General features: G+C 33.4%; 1 long non-coding RNA gene across 2 annotated transcripts in view; it reads right to left on the reverse strand.

Moving 5' to 3' along the window:
• Positions 1-15279: 15279 nt before the first annotated feature.
• The window catches only part of LOC108372171 (uncharacterized), a 41387-nt gene continuing 37997 nt past the window's right edge, over positions 15280-18669 (reverse strand). For both annotated transcript variants that reach the window (XR_001848819.1, XR_001848818.1), the window contains exon 3: positions 15280-15840. This is a non-coding gene — a long non-coding RNA (uncharacterized LOC108372171). The remainder of the gene's footprint in view (positions 15841-18669) is intronic.

The following is an 18669-nucleotide window of genomic DNA, read 5'->3' on the forward strand; positions in this document are numbered from 1 at the left end:
GCAACAAAAATTTCTGAGAAGAATGTAACTTTAAATGCTTGCACAACTTTTCAGTTAGTATTTATGTTAAGACTCGTATCTTCCGCACTTTATTTTTTCAGTAAGCAAATGTAAGTGAATAACAAATAAATGTATCTGTGTACTTAAGAAGGTCAGCACTGCACAAACCCTCGAAGGACTTGGTAATGACAATGAAATATTTAGTATTAAAAGCTTAAACCGGCAGACAAAAATTTTATGAGGGGAAAAAATGGCAGACATTTGCACAACATTTAAATCACAAAAGAAAAAGGAAGCTTTCGAGTAAAAGAATAGCAGCGATATCATTGAAGGTAGCTTTGGGAGTAAAATCTGCAGTGAATGTCAACATCCGCTACATTGAATTTAATCAGCGACAAGAACAACAACAACAATGGCACCGGCATTAGCAGTTCCTAGAAATGTATTAGCGAATGTAACACACACACATATGTACATACATACATAGTCGCACGCTCAGACGGTAAATATGTGTGTATATGTAAATATTTGAAAAATCACGTTCACCTCAAGCAAAGGATGACAGAATGTGAAAGCACACTGAGTTGAAGGCGAACATTTAGTGGCAGATGGATTTATGGTTTGTATGCATAAAAGCGCGATAGGGACTTATTACGTATACTTACGTACATAGGTTTGCATGAAAATACTTGCACATAAATGCACACATACCAACATACAAGAAATGGCACTGACAATGACCATCGCAAATGACATACAAATGTGGATAGCAGCTCAAATGACTGTACGAAAGCAGCGGGCAAAGTGCCAGAGTGCACACATACATACGTTTTTACGCTCAGTGGAAAGAGAAAATGCACTGATACTCATTCAAATGTTGCAACTGACGCTGATGAAGACGTTTCCAGGAGAAAAAAATGTATGCAAACAGTCGGTGACGTGGCTCATGTTGTACCAGCGTCTGCAGGTACAGGTTGATGAGAAGGTTATTGCCGACGCCGATGCTGTCGCTTACGTGTATAGTTCAAAGCTTGAATTAGCAAAATATTATATCATAAAGTAATGGATTTTCTCTGCCCGGGAATTGAGCAGTATTCAAAGTAAGGATTTTGCGCAAATTTTCATTTTATGAATCTTTTGTTCCAAATTTCCATTTTTCCATTTATGAATCTTTATTTTTTTATACAGGTGGCAACACTCTCCAAAAATATTTTCGCCAGTAAACTTTCTTAAACCTCTTTAGTTGCATACACGTATTAAATGTATTTCATTTATTTGATAAATTTCAACGAATAAAATGTTGCAAACAGGTGGTAACCCCTCTCAAAATTTTTTCAGCAGTATGTTTGCAAAGTAAAGGGTAGGCACTGTGTTCCAAGGTAATCAATTATTATCACCTCTGCATGGTTGTAAGCAATGCAAAATCCGCCAAAAGCTTCGAAAGCATTGTGCGGAGGATGCATCAGATTAGGCTGAGCATACTTTGAATTTCCATTAAATTATAACTTAAGAAGGTTTTATTACATGGCAGTTGAGAAGTCCCTCTGCAAAAATTTCATAAATTTAATGAAGGAAATTTTTGCACATGCAGCAGTACATAGCATGTATTTAGGCGCTTGGTATTATTAGTCGCGCCTAAACACAATACTTAATTTTTCTTATCAAATGAATTAAATAAAAATTTTCAAACAGGTGGCAACAGTCCTCAAAAATATTTTCAGTAGTGAGCCTTCATAAAACTTTTTCTTTTCAATTTACTTAACCTACAATTTTCAAACGGGTGGCAACTCTTTAATTTTTTCTCTATATTTTAAGTTAGACTTCTTGTGTTTGAGTTGCCTTCTCTCATCTTTTTAAGCTTCGGAGATGAATACCTTGAGATTTAACAGTCATCTCGATTGCTTCACAGGTCATTTGTCATCCTCAATAGATCCGAAATCGGTTATTCTAAGGAGTTATCCGCCTCGATGACTTGCATTTCCGAACCAATAATACGTAAGCAAATGATTTATTCTCTTTTGAGGTCAATTTAATTTCCTAGGATCAATCAAAACGTCCGAAAATGTAATAATATACATTGATTATATGCTATTTAAGCGTTATGCAGGCTCAGATTTTTTGCATCTAATTACTAGATGTAAACCAAAAAGGGCAAGCGATTAAAAAAAGATAATTTATGAATTTAAAGGATATGAGTCTGTATGCGTTTTGATTGTTCTTAGAAAACTATGTTGATCTCGAATGAGAAGAAATCACTTTCTTACGTGTTATTCCTATAGGACAAATAAACGCTCGATGCGGCACTACTTAGAGCGGGGAGATTCGTGATGGCTCATTGCTATACCATATACTGAAATTTGAGTTCCGCTCGCATTGCAGGTTTTTTTTTTTGTGACCTGGTCTAATGTACATATTTATACATATACATATGTATGTACGTTTTAATGACATATCGCATATGTCGAACACCATGGCGTATACGTGACGATCAACTTTGCTTATTGCTAAACTCAAAGTTCGGTTTCCATTCAATTTGATTTCGATTGTTTACTGTTTGAAAAGCATATGCCTCACTTAATAACTAAGAATACGACGAATTCCGTATGCAGCATTTCTCAGAACGTATTTACGTTTGTTTGCCAATATAGATAATGCTAATGTGACAGACATTATCGATATTCTTGTCTCATTTACATACGTTTATTTTTGTCGATGTCTTCAAAATTATTTGTGTCCATATATGTATGTATGTACATATGAGCAGGTATGTTTTTGTATTCAAGTGACACTTTTGTATTTGTATGTATGTAAATGTGTACGTATGTGTGTTATAACTGGAATTCATTGCCTAATATTGGTGCTCTGGTACAAAGCCCCATCTTACATTTTTTACATAAATTCACCAGTGGAGAAGTAAGCAGATTCTTTGAATTTTCTACAATTCCATAAGCTGTTAGAAATTGTTCATTTCCGTTTCACTTTGGTATTACTTGCGTACTTAGCATTTTTTCTTAAATCAAATTTGAGCTTTGATTGGAAGTTTCAAAGTTTAGTAAACTTTTTGCGGGGAAAAGCTACATAATTTATTTGTAAAATTTCAACGAGAATCAGGTGCATATCAAGGTATGATGTACATTAGTAATTCAATCAATTATTACATAATTTAGTGCAGTGTAGAATGACAATATGGATATCAAATAAAAGAAACAATTTTGTAGAATTTCAAAAAACATGCTGTTATGCACACAGCCGAATAAGTACTGAAAATGTCCTTTTTAAATTTCATACTTGAACATCCTTGGAAATATGTAAAATTTATTATTAAAAAAATTTAGATGTTGAAGATTTTCATACCTATATACGAGTACATCCTCGGATTTCGTCCTTTTAACTTTATTAACTTAAAAAAATAACGAAACTAATTAAAAGGCCTTTTCAAAACCAATTCATTTTTGTGCACCAAATTTTTTTTTCAATTCTACAGAACTTTTTCTTACATTTGTTATTCTATATAGCACGGAATTTTTTAAACAATTTTTTGAATTACAAAATTTAGAAATATGTACATCAATTTACAATACAGAATTTTAACGACCAGAACTTTGAATGCAGAATTTTTGATACAGAACGCACTACCATTTTGAATGCAAAATTTCGTACCCAACCGTGCCAATAAACCCACCGAAGTCCATCATTATCACATTCAGCAAAATTAGAAATGTCCACCAAACCAAAAAATAAATAAAATTAGAGGAGAGACTCAACTGGAGCTCACATCTCACAAAGGCAACAAAAAAGACACAAATGCATTTGACACTTGTATTATCGAGATAGACTTATTAGGAGTACTGGGACCGTCATATATGGACCCAGCTTTTAAAACGGTACGTATACCAATGGGCCCAAACCCAACCATATTCAAGACGGAAATTTTCGCATTGAAATCTGTGCCCGCGAATGTCTTCGTAAAAGGACTAAAGGGGCTACAAGAAACATCATCACGGACAGTCAGGCAGAATTAAAAGTGTGGTGGACACACTAGGATCTCAGGCCCTGCGCAATGGTAGCGCGCGCTGCTAACTACGACAACACAGCGGCCGCCATATTGTAAAAGCTTGTCTTTTTTCATTTGCTTGTTTCATAAAAATATTTCACAAAGATGGATTTACAAAAAAAAAAAAAATTTCTTCGTTTGATATACTTTGGACGAGCTTCCATCATTCTTTGTCAGAGGTGATTCACACAAAAATGATAAAATCCATTGTACGGTTCTTAAAATATCTCAACTTACCACAATTTTCTCTACTTGGAGAGTTTCATAACCTTTCTTTATATTTTACTTGTACGAAACCACAACTAAAATAAATATGACCATAGGCTATTTGACTTTCTCTAAGTTTTTAAATTATATTACAATCATCACACACACACACACACACACATAAAAACAGTTGACTCGAGTACTAACAAGAAATTGTTTTAGCATTTTTATTATGCAAACAAAGCGTTGGTTAAACTAAGGAAATTTAACATGCAAAACTACCCACCTAAATATGCATGTATGCGTATGTATGTATGAAGTACTACACAAATGTGTATTTACAAGGCAGAAGAGTAAAACTAAATTATTAAATAAAATAGAAAACTTGTTTTTAGAATTTTAAAATATGACACACAGCACGAAAGGTGAATAGTGCAGGCAGGCATTGTACTAGAGATATTTACAACTTAACGCAACAACCCATATAACATTTGCATACTTTAAGGCGCACAACCACATTCTTTGTTCCCCCATAATAGATTTAAATAACAAAGTAAACTGTGCTGCAGGTCAAATGAAAACTGACAGTGAAAACAATTTGCCTGTTAACGTAGAGTCGTATACTACATCCATACACACACACACACACAGTATTACAATAACAACATGAATGGCAACAACAATAAAAGCTGAAGTACAACGAGAGGCTTGCAACACATTTGACACTCACAAGGGCGCTTCACCTCAATGCGACGCACAGCACTCCCTTTCCAGAATATTCCGACACTTGTCACCCCCGGCGCGGCGGCAGCAATAAAAAGTGGGACAAATGTATGTATGCACGCACCGAACGACAGACAGACAGCGGGTTCTATGTGCTTTTATCGCTTAGTTTTTTCCATTGTCGACATTTTTGCTATGCGATGCTGTTGTTTTTATTGTTTTACCATTTAAGTTGTCGTTTGTTGGCTGGGTTTTTGTTATTTTCGCCAATGGCGTTTTTTACATTTACTTTGAACGATGAGTGGTAAACGAATTTCAAGGATAAAAAATTTAAATAGAATTTACGCGGCGGCTGGTTAGAGGGACGACACAGCGACACAGGTACGTGCGTGGGAAGTGTTTGTTGTTGGTTGCGCAAGTTGGTAATTGGAAAAGTTGTAAAAAGAGTGAAAGGTGTAAACGGATTTTTGTGCATTGCGCTGAAAGCAAATTTGGCGCCGACTGATTTTAGTAAAAATGATTTAAAAAAAATTTGTGAATGTCAGACGAATTTCCATAGTGTGGTAAACAAAAAAGGGGCATTGTTAGTGTTGAGTGGCGGTGAAAATGGAGGTTTCGCGAAATAAATGAAAGGAAAGGAGCTCTTAAAAAAGGCGCTAGATTTGGTAATAAGTATGTAGCTGAATAGTTTTGTTTTGTTTGTGTTTTGTGCATTTCAAAGTCATTGAGCACCCTGTATTGGTGACAGTAGAAAACTAAAGGGCTGCCCCGTTTTCTAGGATAACACTTTTTTCCCTATTATATAAAAATTGGACCACGCTAATATATATGGTTGTCAGACGAAAGAGGTTTAAGGAAGGTTTTAGTTTGAAAATATTTGAAGAGGGTTGCCGACTGTTTAACAAGTAGACCTTTATTAAATTATACCCGGCGTGCTTCACTGCGCCTTAAGTGTGTATTTTTGTGCTACTCTTAATACCAGTATTGTAGTATTTGATTTATTTTATAAATTTTATTTCATTAAATTTTTCAAACAGCTGGCAACTCTCCTCAAAAATAGGCCGATGATCAAATCAAATCACAACAAAATTTTATTTTCTATTTGGTCGATGAAAGCGGATTTAAAATCAAAAACGATTTTAAATAACGCCGCCCTGTTCTTGCATTCGAACAATAATCAATAATCGAATGTGGCAACCCTAGATTTTGTGTCCATTTTGTTGTGTATTTCCATATAGGCGCACAACCAACCGCAGGGACCGCACTCTTTTTAAATATGCAAGAGACGAACAATTGCAATGAAATGCTTGTAGATATATTAAACTATGCCATACATACATAGATACATAACAAATAATACGGATGCGTAGGAGGAAACAAAATATCAAGAATTTATAAAAGATATACTAAGTATGAAATGCCAGCATTCATACATCGCTTTGGTTCCAGCAACTGCACATAAACGCAAATGTACATTTATCCCGTTACCCGCCATAGGACCTTGTTAGTTTTGTAATATGTATTTACTTATTTACCAGCAAGTCACTGGCAAAGTTTCACTCACTCGCATGCAGTTTAGCGCCGCCTTGCAGAGAAGGGCGGCGTACAGTTTTTGAGGTCAATTTGTGCATATTAAAATGCCCCCCACTGTTTGCCACCTGCCTGCTGACACACAAAAATACTCACATACAAACACAACTCTGTTTTTATTTATTTTTATTTTTATTAAATATGCACATTTGTGTGTGCATTTGTGTGTTCCATTGCATGCTTAGGATTACTAGATACGTACAAGCCAAGAGCAACAGGCTGCCTGTCCGTCCGTCTACCTGTCTGTCTGTTGTTCAGCAGAATAGACATTCATTGCGAACTCGGTAATAACGGTAGCTTTTTAATATTACACAACAATGTTAGTTTCTGTTGAATAATGCACGAGTATGCTGCGTCGCTTTCCTTTGCCATTGTTGACCCACTTTTTTGATTTAGCTTTTTTTTTGCCGTTTCATACACAGTGCCTTTATTATTTATGTAGAGTGAAAGAAATGCGATTTTTTGTTTAGTTGTATGCAGAGGGCATACATGTTTTTTCTTGAGCGGGGAGTGGGGCAGATAAGACATTATTATTATTATTATTGAAAGAACTATACAACCTTTATTCGGTATGAGATTTAGCTTCTATTAATGAAATTTCGAAAGGTTTAATCATTTCTTTATAACTGAGCAATTTTTGCTTTTAATATACTCGAACATAGATAAATTTTTATTTCAAATATCAGATAAAACTCGCAGTAATACTTAGGCTGAAGAAATTAGTAACTAAACACTACTCCATAATTTTGTTTGAGTTTCGGCATTTCTTGAATGTTTCTGAAATATGACGCGCTTAAAAGTCGAAAGCCTACGAAGAAGTTGCCATGTTTCGACTACATTGTCGCGTATACGCTTGTACTACATATACAGTGACTCAAACAAGTGTTCATGTGATGATTTTTTTTTTAAATATTCACAATGTTTTTCAGGTAAAATATTTTTTGTTATTTCTCAATAAAATTACTGTACAGGCTTCATCCGAAACCACATAAATCAAAGTTTCAAACTTTATAAAATATTTTTGAAATATCAAACAATTTTTATGGAACGTGCAATTTTAATTTCATGAAGTGCAAATTTCAAGCGGTTAAAAATCGCGTCGATTTTTAATGTAAAATTAAAAAAATAAATTAGCTTGAATATAAAAAAAAAAACAATACGTCAACACTTGTTTCAGTTACAGTATGCATATATAATTTGGTATGGAGCAAAATCAAAAAATTCTCGAAATTTTTAAAAATTTGACTTGAATCTCATCGATTTCACGTATTATTTATTACTATTTATAGGTGGTAAATTTGTTCAATAACCAACTTTTTTTTTTAAATCTGAAATTTTTGTGGATTTTTTTATTTTGTACATATAACCGACGAACGTTTGCTCCACGGCGTATTAGTGATGTTGCCTCAACGCGGCTCAGCACGCAATTTTGCTAAATATTGACCTATGTAACTCAAAATGTGTATGTATGTATGTATGTATGTATGATTTTTTACATATAAATATCAACCCCAAAGAAATTATGATAACAAAAGGAAATAACGAAGCAATAACAATGCAAGCCTAAGAAATCAGGTCAAGGCAGTTAGCAATACAGCATTTATTTTCCAACAATTCTTTGAACTCTACAATAAGTGAATGCCACTCGTATGCGGTCGATTGAGGGTTGGCATAGAATCAGTTACTTGAACTGTCAACTGCGAGGGGTTCGGGAAGTTTATTAGAATATATTTTTTTGGTAATATAAATTAAGTAAATACATAAAATATAATCATTTGATTAACCTATTTCCATTTTCGTACCGCTTTGTGGGTGGGTGAGCGTGTACTGCAAAATATCGAAGCCTTTGTCTGTTTATGTACATCTCAGCCTCTTCAAAAGCATGTCATTAATCATTTCTAAATAAGTGGAATGTCTAAGAATATCTTCTATTTAGTTGTGTGTCACGAAACGTCACTTTGCGTCGCTGTCACTTCGAGTCAGAATTCAAATTTATTGCCCAACAGCGTGCGGGGTGTGGGGGGTGGGAGCGAAAAATTCAGTCAGAAATGCGGTGCCAGAATTTTTGTACACGCTCATAAAAAGGAGCTAACTCAAAGCAGACTTCTTTTACAAATGCCACAATTTAGTAGCAAAAGAATTTTAGCTGACCCGGTAGTAAGCGACTCCTTTTACATTTTTCTCTACAATTAAGTATTAATGTCGTAATTAAGGTTGTAGGAACTTTGGAGAATGCAGCCGACTAGAAGAATAAATGCTATCGTTCGGAAATTGCTTTTAACGGCGCACAGTGGGGCAAAAAAAGTTGCTGTGGGCAAATCAATTTTGCGAGCCCAAATATGAACCGATTCGCTTATTCTTTTTTTTTTAATAAAAAATAATTTTTTTAAAGACTCTGTTGAAAAATGAAAGAAAAAAATGTTTACCTTTGAATGCTTCCACTTTTTTGGAAAATACTTGAAATTAATTGAATTGAAATCGAGGACAGCTGTACCGATATTTTTGACATTTTGGACATCAACTCTAGAATATCCAAGGATGATAGAAGATGAAAATCAATTTCGATATATCAAGGGGGCATGGCACCTCACATACAAACTGAAGTTTTCACAGGCACTTGCTTGACCTCGATCCTCTTCCCACGCATGTCAGAAGCCATCTAATGGATCTTAAATACTAGCTTAAGCCATAAAAATCAGGGACCAGGGAATTTACAACTTGAAAACGTTGCCTGAATTCTGAAATTTAACGAAAACGTTGTTTCATAACAGCTAATAGATGAAAAATATTTTTTCCGTTGCTGATAAGAGTTATTTCCCAACGTTTATTTTTTACGTTGCTCGATAACAGTTATTGCCCGACGTTTATTTTTACGTTATCTGATAATAGTTATTTCACTCTCCCACTTTTATTTCATCATCTTCATCTTATTCTCCATCTTCATCAATATCCTAATCTTACAACGTTTATCAGACAACGTAAAAAATAAACGCTGTAAAATAACTCTTATCCAGCAACGTAAAAAAATGAACGTTGGGAAATAATTTATCGGCAACGGAACAAATATTTCTCCTGCATAACAGTTATCAGGCAACGTAAAAAGTAAACGTTGGGTTATAACTCTTATCGACGAAATAAAAAAATATTTCTCATCTAATAAGTGTTATGGAGCAACATTTTTGCTACAAAACTTATAACTGTTATGTCCCTGATAAAAATACTTTACTTTAGCAAAGGCCTTAAAAGCAGGGACCGTAACGGTTACAAGTTTTATTATAAAAATCACTTTTTAATCGTTATTAACAGAGTTTTATTTTTTGCTCGGAAAATAATGGTTACGTTTTAAGTTTTATTTTTTGCTCGGAAAATAATCGTTACGTTTTAAGTTTTATTTTTTGCTCAGAAAGTAAAACTTAAGTTTTGTGTATGCGTATGCGCTTTTTTGCTTTTTTTCTTTAGAAATGTGGTTCTCTTTGTTTCTGCCCTAGTATCTGTATTTTCATTACCCACTCCACAGTTGCGTTAAAGGTTCAGTGCAGCCGCCCCCTGTCTACTCACGCATGCGCATACGCATACGCAAAAATTAAGTTTTATTTTCTGAGCAAAAAATAAAACTCAAGAAATAACGATTATTTTTATTTACGAGGCTTATCAATGCAAAATGTCCTTTTAAAATATTCAAGGTTATGCTTGAAATTGGGAAATAATTATTTTTGAAAAAATTATCTGTCAAGGGCTAATATACACTCGACCACATACCTTATTAGATTAAAAAAAAATTATTTAAAATGGCATTTTTTTAAATTCTCCAGATTTTCTCTCACAATTGGCACCCACGTTGTTATTTTACAGTGCACTGAATTTTTTAAATATTTTTCTGAATCGTATATTTAAACTGCAAAGTTCTTTAAAAATCCTGATGTCAGAGGGAAAAACTAAAAAACTAAACGCTTCTTGTGTTTAGATTTTTTTTTGTTTGTGATCCACGGTGTTACTTTTGTTCCCTGGTTCTTCGCAACAGTTCTAGACAACTGACGACTTTTCATATTTTTCTTTAATGTTAAGCTATCCGAACTTTTACATCTAGAAACAGGCCAAAATACTAGTAAATTAACTACAATAACATTTTCAGCAGACTAATTAGTTTTTAAAGTTTTGGCGATCACGATCAAAGAATTTATCAGGGACCGTAAATAGCAGTTATTTTTTTCCAACAGTTAAACTTGGCCAGATATTTTTTAAGTTCGAAATAAAAGTCTTTACGGACAGTAAACAAACCGATTATCCAAATTAAACAAATTTGGTACCATTTATATTTTTTTTTTTTTGTATAATTTAATACAAAAGAAATGCATATTCTTTTTTTCGTAATTTAATACAAAAGAAATGCATATACTTGACCCAAGGTTTGTTCTATGGTAATTAAAAAACCTTTTTTTATTTAGATATTTTTCAATAGCTGGCTTTCCCCGTTTAAATATTTCAGTTGTAAAGCTATTTTAGTCTTCTTTCAGTTGATACCAAACTTGTTTAATTTGGATAAGGGGTGTGTTTATTATTAGAAAAGGACTTTTATTTTCGACTTAAAAATATCTGGCCAAGTTTAGCTGTTGAAAAAAATGTAACTGTTATTTACGGTTCCTGGAATTTATCATAGAAAAAATAGCGTAGGTAGTAATATTAAAGTTGAGGTTGTTTTTAAATTTCAATATCTCTCACATAAATTTATAAAAAATTTAAAGTCCAATGTAGTATTTAATTGTATCACAATGAATGGCAATTAGTTCAAATTTTGTTTTCCCAGTCCAAAAATCGTGTTTGTGTAAATTTTTTAATTTATGACTGTAGCTAAACTTGGCAGGTTATTGAACTTTTTTGTATACCTGAGTACACCGCTTGGCAGTGCCGCGATTGCTAAAAAGAGCGCAAACTAAGTATTTTTGTTTATTTAATAGTGGATTTGATCAATCACCTGTTGAGGTCGTTCGTTGCCTGCCAAGTGCCGACGCACCCGATATTTGATTGGCTTTTTGTTTATCTTTTCAATTTGATACGTTGTAATAAAAAACTTTTATTTTGCGTTCGTTTTCACTATTCTTATTCTGTGGCCACGTGTGACGAAAGTTCTTTCAAAATATTCCTATCAAATGCGTTTTTGCTGCTTGAACTTTTACTTACTTGCTCGTAGTTTGCAAAAATTGCCCCCCTAATTTTATGTAAATTTTCATTGTGGTCACAGGCAATTAAGCGTGATTACTTACTCATTTTGTCTACCTCCCCCGCGAACAAATACAAATATTTGCGAATATTTGTGGCGTTCCTTTATATTTAGTACCTAACTTTTTCTCGTTTAATTACTTTTTAATGATTGTTTACTGCCGCATACTACGCTAACTCTTGACGCTCTTCTCAGAATTTTTTTTTTTGTTAGTCGCCAACTTGGACTGCGCAGCTTATCCGAAGAGAGAGAGAGTTGGTGCAAAGTTTGTCTGGCGTAACTTTGTTTGTCCCCTTGTCACTTTTAATTTTTTATTGTGTTAATTAGTTGTCGGCCATTATTTCTTAATTAGAGTTTGGTTACTTTTAATGCCCTTTGTGTGTTTGGCTGGAATTTTTGCGCGTTTGGCGGCAAAGGTTGGTTGCGGAGTGGAGCATATACATACATACGTAGTTTGTGCTAAAAAAAACTTTATGTAATTTTGACTGAATTAAAGATTTTTTTCATAAAGATTTGTCGGTTCATAGTATAAAAGAAAACTATCTAACAAAGTGAATTTGAAAAGTGCAGCAATAGATCCTGACAAGAGAGCTTTTGTTAGGAAAATTTGTTCGAAGCGTCTTGGCTGATAAAACTTTGTGCAGAGAAACAGTTATGGATTTACATACATACTAGAGGGCTGCATGAATTCATTCAAACTTCTAGCCAAACAGAGTACAGTAGATTTGAATATTTTACTTCACATACAAAACACTCAGCGTTTGGAATTTTGTAAGTTATGAATATGCATTTTGTTTTATATTTACTACCTTCAAATGGAAGAATGTGAATGAATGAATGGAAAACATTCAAATCATTCAAACTCAGTTCGGTACAAGTTTTTTTCTACAAACAATTTTTATCGTATGTAATCGGAGCGCAGCAATACATACATACATAAATTGTATGTTTGTACATATGTGCATAGAAAAAATATTTTTGGATATTCATACATAAAATTGTCATTTATTTCAATGCAATTTATTTTCACTTTGTTTCAATATTGTGATGTCGACACAAATATCAGAACATCTATTCACTCAAATTAAAAAAAAATTTAAGCCAAAATTATTCATTCGTTTTGTATATGAATAATTCAAAAGCCGTTTTGAATGCATTCATGCAGCCCTCTAATACATACATATTTATAGTACATATGTACACAGAGAAAAATACGGTAGAATTACATGATTATCTTGAATTCAAAAAACTAGAACTCCGGAATTTAAATTTTGAGGTTCGTAAGATTTTAATGACTTTCGGCATCAAGAGGTTTCTTTCAGTTTATGAAAGTACGCCTTATACGTTCAATGGGAACTTGATGTACCAGCAGGAGAAAAGCAAGGTTGATTTTTTTCGTGCGTGTAGTCTCCAAATTGACATTTTTGTAAAAATTTTGTTTACCTTCTTTTGAGAAATTATGGCGGCCGCTGTAGTCGAGTAGCTAGGCTCCTCGGAACCAAAGTTCGATCGCTGGTCAAAGCAAACGTTCGAGTGTATTTGAGCCATATAATTATTTGCCGTTTGGAGGTAGCGTAAAATTGTAGGTCCCACCATTTGTGCAACAACAGCCAACCACTAAATAGCAAAAGTCTAAGCGCAAGTATATATAAGTATTTTATTATTAATTTTGATTTTAGACTTCATTAGCTTCGATAAATAAAGTAATGTTATCGGTTAGTATTTATTGCTATCGATGTGTGCATATCTCTACCAGTAAAACGTGTGTATTTATTTTTTATTATTCAATATTTTTATCGATTATCTTATCGATACCTACAATATTTTTCGTGTACCTATCGACCTATAGGAGTATGTATGTTTCTACATTTTGTAGGGCAAACTTACTTAATTTATTGTGCTTTTTACATTTATCGATATTTTCATCATTATCTTCGTAATCGATATATATAAATATTTGCCTATAAAATTATTTTGATGTGATTTATTGATATCGATTCCATTTCGATAATTGTGTATAAAATGGGTTTTGGTATTCAATACATACATACATATTTACATATATTTACCGATAGCTCTATACATATATATTCTCACACATACCGACAAATTCATTGATATTGTTTTGCTTATCGATTACACTGCCCAAAAAAATTCTCTTGAGTAAAATATTGTAGCCGATTCTTATAGAATTTGTCCCGTAGAATCCGAATCTGACCGTAAAGTTTTTGGATTGGAAGTTTTCGAGCAACTTTGGTTTAAAGGTGTCTTCCTCATCTTCATTTCCACTGCTAGAGTCAGTGTCCATCGGTATTTGGTGATTAATCCATTGAGTTGTAATTCAAAGGGTGGTGCAGGATTTTATGCAGTATGTGCAGTATATAGTATGGACCTGTTAACCAAATTTTTTTTTGATTTTGAATATTAAAGGGCAGTGTTTGGGCTTTCATATCTTCCCACACAGACAGATATATTGCATAAATTTGTTGTTTTACAGAGGCTCAAAAATGTCCAAAAATGCGTTTTTCGGTATCTTTAAACCTAAATTGCTCGAAAACTACAGCCAATATAAAATCTTTACGGTGAGATTCAGATTCTACGGGAAAAAATCCTATAAGAATCGGCTGTAATAATTTAGTCGTTTAAATTTTGTTGGCCTGTGTTATCGATAGCATTCCCGACTTCGAAAAAAAAAAATTTAAATTGTTTATTTATTTTTTATGCTATGGCCCGATAAATATAATGTAAAATTGTGTTACTTTAAAATTTAACAGTCTGATAAATTTGAAATTGATTGATGAAACTGGGCATAAGAATTTGAAAATTTCCATGCATTTATTTTATTATTTTACTTTTAGTTCTTTGAATCTTTTCCCCGTTAAGAATAAGCAACTATCTAGATAAGCTAATAAAACCAATAATTTCCTTTGGAATTCTTCCCTTCGACTTAATCCCTTTAAGCCTTCTATTCTGGCGAAATCCAATTATTCAATCTAAATATATTCATTGCCATTTTCATTTACTTCCACTGCCGCAAAAATATTACCACAAACAATCAAACTTTTCCTACGATGGAATTCCATCAGGAAAATATTTGCAAAGAAAGTTTTTGTTAGACAAAATGAAAAATTGACTAATAAAAGTGACAAAAGAAATACCGTGGAGAGAATGCCAGTGGCCAGGAGCGATAAAAAGTTAGTTCAGTAACACATTTCGCAAAGAAGGATAACGAAGAAGAATAGTGCGTTAGCTACAGCAAAAAAAAAAATATTACGTAAATGCATACTTTCGAAAGCATAACACGCACTTTATTCGGAATGCTCGAAAGAAAAAAATGGCTGTGATTACTATTTGTTTCCTCGCTTATATACACGCATACATACTTATCTGCATACATACATACATACATACCTTACGTACACATTTACATACCTTTGCGAGCATTATACCGCAAAAAGGAAAGGAAAACCAACTTTTTTCCACTTACCTCAGACATTTTTCGTTTCTTTTTCATCCAGTTATCGGCGTGCGTTATGTGAGCTGCTCTTTTATGTTGTGAGTATATTTTTGTGCCAGTGAGGGTGCGTACGTGTTCCGTTAGTTTCTTGATGTGTGAAAATCTCGGTAAGCTACGCGTCGCCACTAAAGGTTATCGTACTTGCCAGTTGCCAGTTTGCCAGTTGCTTGGCTCAGCTGAGTGCTGAATGGCGTGTGCCCCAGCGGAGCACACGGCGTATGATGAATTTAATACCGTTGTTTTGTTCACCGCAGCGCTTATGAGCAACTTAAGTGCAGTTAAATTTGGAATTTCTCATCGAATTTTGTTTTTGTTTTTTTAGTTTGAATTTTTAAATGCCATACGTTTGTTTTTATAATACGAGTAATTCCAGGTGCATAATTTTACTATATTTTAAAATAGTTCGTTGCAATGAACAATTCACTTTTAATTTTTCATTCGTTGAGATAAACATGTTTACCGTTTTGCTGCTTGTCTTGAATTACCGAAGGAAGGTGTATAATGTTGACATATGGCTTATTGTGGGCGCTTCTGAAATTTAAGAAAAAGTAATGATTATGAAAATTAGCAGCAGCTTTTTAAATGCGCACATACATCTAATAATAGTCTAAATTAAATCTTAAAATAAAAATCTTCCTCTCCACCTATTTTGCACCGCATAGGCCATGCCCTTGAAGTTTGAGGATACTTCGGATTGGAATAGCAAAACATTTCTCACAAGCGGGAAGTAAAGATAGTCTCCACTAACTTCGATATGTACTCCAGATGAAGTGTCTGTATTAGTTTTGAAGCCCATCAGTAAAGATTCTGCTAGTGCTCCGCCTCAGGGACATACATACATTAGGCCTCCAATCGGTCTAAATGACTTGCTAATTGAAACTTCATATGACAGATCATAATCATTTGAGTATGTATGTATGCTTATAGGTAGTAGATACATACAAATGTCCAAAAATAGGTATGAGTTAGTACTATAAATTAAATTTTCTTAAATTGATAGAGAAGGAGAAAAAATCGTTCTATAATCGTTTGAACGAATACTTATCAAAGCTTTGCTGAAAAACCATAAAGCTTTGCCATAGATTTTTTTGTTCATTGATAATAACCAGAATTACTGCTCACTGCCTTCTTATTTACTAACATATTGCTTTTAAATACATAGAAACATATCTGTTTGCATGAAGTGTTAGTCCAAATATGAAATATAAACAATAAAAAAAAACGGATGTCCCACCTGTTGACTTTAAATCCACTTATCAAAGTGTAATTTTCAATTCACCTGCATTTTTTGAATGATGGTTAGCCCCGTTTTAAAAAGCCTACTGAAAGTTGCTGGTACGCATCCTGTTTTGCTTGCCTTAATTTTATGGTAATCAAAATTTTATGAAATTCGTTTCAAATATATGAAGTATTCAAGTCTTTGTTTTTTATATAATTCATTTTATTTAGAAATATATTAATTTCGAAGAAGGTAGACGTAGGTTATCACAGCAGGGTTAAGTGACTTTAGGCAAATATTTGCCACTTACACACAGGCAAGCGAGTGTATTTAAGTACATACTAATTGCAAAATATTTGACATTAATTCAGTTCTCTTAATCAGCAGCTGTTCTGCGCAATTTCGATGGAATATTTTCGTAATATAATAATAAAGTAGGAATTACGTTTTTTTTTTGAAGCTGTACTGTGAAAATGACAAACGCAAATAATTGTGTGGGATAAAATTGACAAAGCTGTCCACAACCGTCGCTTACATATCCCACACCTTCTTCAAAAAAGGCAGATATAAATTTAAAATCAGATCCGGAAATATAACTGGTTGTGCATCGTACAGATTAAGGCGAATTCATACAAGTTCGCAATGAAAATCAGAACAAAATCAAAGCACAACAAACACATAATTTTTACAATCAGTATAATTCGCAATGAAATCGGCTGCTCTGGTAGCGGTAACACACCTTAGCGGTAGCTTCTAAAAAAAAATTTAACAAAAAATTAGTAAAAAATTTGGTTTTTCTATAAACAACTTTTTTAAAGTTGATTTTGGCTGTTATACCTTCTTTTATGTTATGTTTTATGTTAGTGACATGAAGTTTTTGCCTGAGAAGATCCTTAGTAAAATTTACCGAAGAACACATTTCTAGAATATATCAATCCTCTAACGATCTTCTAAATTAGCTTTTACGGAGCTTTTTGAAGCAAGGGTCAAAAAGACGCTTTCAGGCGAGTGCTAATGGCTTAAAATGTGTTTTGTGTAATAACCTTTAATTTCGCTCAGACCATTAGCCATTTTTTCCACTTTTTTGAAAACTACTTGGGTCGGGACATGAAAAATTTAGTAGACCATAAAATAAAAATACGAGCTAACTTTTCCATATCCATCGAGGGTTTTATTACGGGATGAGTATACTTTCAGAAAGTATAACAAAGTCCGGGCTAGTTTGGACTGTCGCGCAGTGTTATTAGCCCAGAAGTCACAACGAATATCTTAGCCGAAAAAACAACGATCTATATAGAGCCCAAGGTAGGATTGAAATGTAAAGCTTATAAATAACCCAAAACGTTTTCGAAAAAATCCAGAATTATTCCAAAAAGGCCTGAATCGAATTTGAATCACGAATAAGTCCCGAAAGGTGCCGAAACACACCGATAAAGTCCTGAAACGTACAGTGCTAAGTATATCGAAGAGTACCTGAAAGTAATCAGAAAAATCCCAAAAAAGCTTAAGTTTACGAAAAACCCCGTAAAACACAACACGAAGAATCCTCAGAAAGTGTCTTAATAGCGCCCGAAATATTAAACAGGACATGTTCCGAAAAGTAACGTAAAATACTCGAAAAAATTTCGCAAATTCCCATCTTCATTTATGTATATTGTAACTATCGATATCTTATAAGAGAAGTGTAACATTTTTTTTATCTAAACCTAATAAAGGTAGAAGGACGAAATTCGAGAATGTGGTAGTTTACATATTAGGCCTTGATATATATATTTTTTTCAAAAATAAATATTGGAAATTTCCAAGGATATTCAAGGATAAAGTTTTAAAAGGACATTTTCAATACTTATTCGTCCTGGTGCACCAAAACATAATAATTTTTTTTAATTCTTCAGAATCCTATTTGCCGTATTTTAGAAGTCAAATCGGTATTATGAAGGTTACTGCCCGCTGTATTAAATCAGCAATGTAAGCAGATGTTTAAGTGTACATTTATCATTAAAATTACTTCAAATATACAACAAGTACAGATTATCCAAAAACATTGAAATTTGTGCTTAAACAAATGTCTGAACACGACTCCAGTAACAAATAAAAAATTCTCTACTGGAAAATAATTTGTCAGAGGCAGATAAGAACAA

Source organism: Rhagoletis zephyria, unplaced genomic scaffold (genome assembly GCF_001687245.7).
Source record: "Rhagoletis zephyria isolate East Lansing unplaced genomic scaffold, Rhagoletis_zephyria_1.1 Rzeph_scaffold_00073, whole genome shotgun sequence".
Lineage (NCBI taxonomy): Eukaryota > Metazoa > Arthropoda > Insecta > Diptera > Tephritidae > Rhagoletis > Rhagoletis zephyria.